The sequence below is a fragment of the Myiozetetes cayanensis genome, unplaced genomic scaffold, assembly GCF_022539395.1.
Source record: "Myiozetetes cayanensis isolate MyiCay16 unplaced genomic scaffold, myiCay2020 scf16, whole genome shotgun sequence".
Lineage (NCBI taxonomy): Eukaryota > Metazoa > Chordata > Aves > Passeriformes > Tyrannidae > Myiozetetes > Myiozetetes cayanensis.
This window is the reverse complement of record NW_026087270.1, coordinates 6,098,524-6,102,499: the sequence shown is the minus strand read 5'-3', so window position 1 is coordinate 6,102,499 and position 3,976 is coordinate 6,098,524. Positions and strand designations below refer to the sequence as shown.

Here is a 3,976-nt window from a genome sequence, read left to right as displayed (position 1 = left end):
TGAATACTAATTTTTTCCACAAGAAAAATTATGTTGCACCTCAATAAATATTGAGATGTGAAAAGCAATCTGGGAGTATAAGAGAACTGAAAAAACCCACATTTTTTCAGGGTTCACTTGTTTGTTCGTTGGCATGGCTGTCAAACATCTGTACTGCTTTCACTGTATAAATCCTTAATTTAACAATGTTACTGGAGTACCCAAACATCTGGCATACTGAGTATCAGCCACAGATCCCTTTTTAGCTGCAAAGATTTATTACATTTTTAAAACGAAAAATGCATAAGCAAAATGCTTACATTACTTTCAATGCATATTTTTCAAATCTTGTTTTATATGGGAATTAGTTTAAAGCCACTTTGACTGTTTATGTTTATTTAATCTAAGAATCTCTAGGCTAAATATATCAAAGGAAATTAAAGTAAGTCCCAGTTGCCAGTGCATGAAGAGATGATGCTATCAGTATGCACAAATAAATGACAGCCACTTTCTGTAGTGAAACTTGTAGGCCATAGGTGGATAATTCTAAGCCTGCAACTTTAAGAGATTCAGAAAACCACAAACTTAATTTTGGCAGCATTTCTGTGCTGCTTCCCCTGTCCTGGAATTTTTTTGCTTTTAAAAAAGTACTTACTAAGTACTTTTTACAATTTACTTTTGCTCAATTTTTACGTTTTTTTTCTATAAACTAGGCTTACTTAAAAACAAGAAACCCCACCACAAGATATCCCCAGCCACCTCAGTTACATTTTCAGACTGGAGTTCATGCTTCACTGTAAGTGAAAATAAATGTATTGCATTCTCCCTTCATTCACATGACAAAACAACCCCGCAGATCAGATTGCCATGAGAAATAGTTCCCATCTTAAAAGATACCCCAGACTGAAAAAATCAGGATGGGTGCTGATCAAACTTTAACACAGGTGTGTGGGAAATCTCAGAGAAAAGCTGCCCTCAGCACACTTGGTTCAAGGTTGTGCTGTTTGCCCCTCACTTTCCTGAGCTCTATGTTTACAGGCTAACAAAAGCTGAGGTAAGAAATAAATATGTTGCATACTTCAATTGGCTAATTGTGTATTAATTAAAAATTACAACTTTGGCTTCATATAAGGGGGACGCATGATAGCTACTACAGAAATTGCTATAATAATTACATGAAATTATGACTAATTACTAGTATACACAGGGTGTTTCACCTTATCAGATGGTATATTCACATACCCTGGAACAGATATAACATGAAGTAAATACAGGAATCAAGATTCCAAGCCAGCATTCCTTTTCTTATTGCCTCTTATGGACCTGAGGAACAGATCTAAAGGGACCCTTTAATAAATACTAATAACTGATTAGCAGATCAGAAACAATAGTAACTGCTTAACTGCATTTTGTAAAACCTTTGGAGAAGTTCTGCTGTTTGTTTTTGTTTCACACTGGAATGATAACAAAGCCTGTTAAGTGGTCTTGCAAAAATAACTACCTTCAAATGGTTGGGCTGGGATGGAGAGTGCCAGGTTTCCAGCTATTTGCCATTCCAGGACAGCAATGTCTTTCTAGAGAGGCAGCGTCCAACACACACATCAAAACTTCACTGCTCAGAACTTCACCAATTCTTTCAAAAAATGAAAGTAAGGGTAAAAAAAACCACAAAAAATCTCCCTATATATCTGCCTCCCCCTTCAAAATATTCTAATTGTCTCACTAGCAAAGATATTTACTGAGCTGGAAAAGAAAGGGTGAAACAAAACTTTTTAATTAACTTTGTTGCTATAAATAGAAGCAAGGGACTATTGAAAAAACAATTGTCATGCTTTCACACTGTACCCTAAGTCCTCTAGAGAGCATTCAGAATCATAACATCACATGTGAAGGTGCAAGCAAGCAGAGGACTTTTCTTGTGTTCTTTGCCTCGTGATGTTATTTCCATAAGAAAAAGCTGGAAGTTGAAACTGTGACAACTTGCACTGACCTATGGGAATGCAAACATCTATCTCCTGATAACATGTCGAGATAATACACGTCACCACTGCGGCCAGCATGAGGACACTTGTCTTCACTCATTTTATATCCACTCTATCACATTCCTGGCCACACTTCCCTATCTGTCCTTTCAACACACTCCATACATTCCTCCAGTGAAGTGCACAACTCACTTGTTCAAACAGAACTGGGCAGCACAATTACACTTTCCTTACAGCAGCTGAACAAAACCCAAAAGCTACTTTAAAGGGCTATTCTAGAAGGTCAGTATTTCACACCCTATTGTGGGAGCAGCCTGCCTTTTTCTTTTCATAAGGAGTTTGGCTGTGGCCTCGAGCTAGTCTTTCCTCCCACAAGACAGAAACACAGCGTTACACTCAGTCTGTGAAATCTGGAAACCACCCAGAGAAAAGCACACATGCAAGATTTCTTGTTTGCCATCCATTATTCTATTGATAACTTCTCCATTGTGCTGAAACCATAAGCTTATACTGCATCCTATTTGCCAAATTAGCCCAGTTTCTAACATCAAAAATAGTAACTGCACTCTTATTTTTAGAATTCCTTGACATTTTTTGTTCTGAATAGAGCTCCACTGCAAAAATATTCCATTAATGCTTTGAGTGGTATTGTAGGGGAGATGGAAAAAGTGTTTGTTCTTGCTGAACAAAAGTGAGAAATCCTAACAAGAAAAATTGTGTTTTGTCTTCTGCCTGTTCCAAAGGTGGAGAATGGGAAAGGGGAAGAGAGGAGGGGGAAAAATCAAATTGAAAATATTTCACTTTGCAGAAATATATTTTTGAGCATTTCTATAGCTGGCAAATAAAAACATTATTGACAATCAAGTGAAAAAGAAATCACTTTACTCGTGCAATTTTCTTTTTCAGAAAACATCTAGTAGATTCTGGTTGCGCTTAACTCTATAAAATCAGGTGTTTACTAATGAGGCCAAGGCAACTGGTGTTACCTGTTGGACTCCAGTGCAGCACAAGGGGAGCTTCTCCTCTATTTGGCATTCGCTCGCGAAGACTGGTCATTATTATTATTTGGCATTACCTTAAAAGAAGAGAGAGTCATTTGTCTCAGTTTTTATCTCAGACGTTTTTTTCCCCTTCCCTTGAGATGACACATCAAATTAAACTATTTTTCTGGTGATTAAGAATCCAATCTCACGTCCACTCCATTTCAATGGGTGTCAGATGTGACCTGGATTTCTCAGCTGGGGCCACAGACTCCTTGCTTTCGGCTGCTGATTTTGTCTTCTCCTCAGGATCTGCTTACCAATGAATTTCCAGTAGGGATAGGTGGTTCACATTCTTGATCATGATGTCACTAATCTTACATCTTTTTAGTATAATTTTTCTTTGAAGAATCTCCCTCTGCTGCCAACCTACTACTGTTTCTCTCTTGTGGCTTCTAGGTAGTGTTGTACATAGCACAGTGAATTCATCTGATATTCCTCTCAAGAGGTAAGCAGTGTGATTTGTTACCTACCTGATGCTAGAATGCATGAAGACATGAAGACCATGAGGCACAGGATATACAATCTAAATGGAAAAAAAAAAAGAAGATATTAATTTAGAAATAAGTAACTTTTCAGCCAAACCTTTACCACATGCGGTGTTATGGCACATGCCAAAATCCTGGAAAAGCAAGGAAAACAACCCTGAAGTTCAATACCAGTCACAAGGAGGAGCATCTTCAAAGATATGAATGTTTGGATTTTTTTAAAAAAAGAAAAAATTTATTTTTTAGGGCACAACTTGTGGGTGCTGTTCAAAAAGACTGTGTTTTTTATATACAATTAAATACAATGGCCAATTTTCACAGCACAAATTACACTATCAATTTACTGCTGCTATTCTAAATAAAAGGTATTTTCCTCACACACCAACTATAAAAGTTCAGTCACTTAAATTACACAGATTGATCTGTCTGTAGTGGAAATTACAATTTAAGCTTTATTTATCTGTGAGTGTGCTATGCACCTGTTCTA

The 3,976-nt window shown here is 37.1% G+C and overlaps 1 long non-coding RNA gene across 1 annotated transcript in view; it reads right to left on the bottom strand.

Annotated features, from left to right (window-relative positions):
• LOC126637861 (uncharacterized) overlaps nucleotides 1-3,529 on the bottom strand; it is a 12,157-nt gene extending 8,628 nt beyond the window's left edge. The window contains exons 1-2 of the long non-coding RNA XR_007628453.1: nucleotides 3,475-3,529; nucleotides 2,948-3,036 (exon numbers count right to left, since the gene is read on the bottom strand). This is a non-coding gene — a long non-coding RNA (uncharacterized LOC126637861). The remainder of the gene's footprint in view (nucleotides 1-2,947; nucleotides 3,037-3,474) is intronic.
• Between the last annotated feature and the right edge of the window lie 447 nt (nucleotides 3,530-3,976).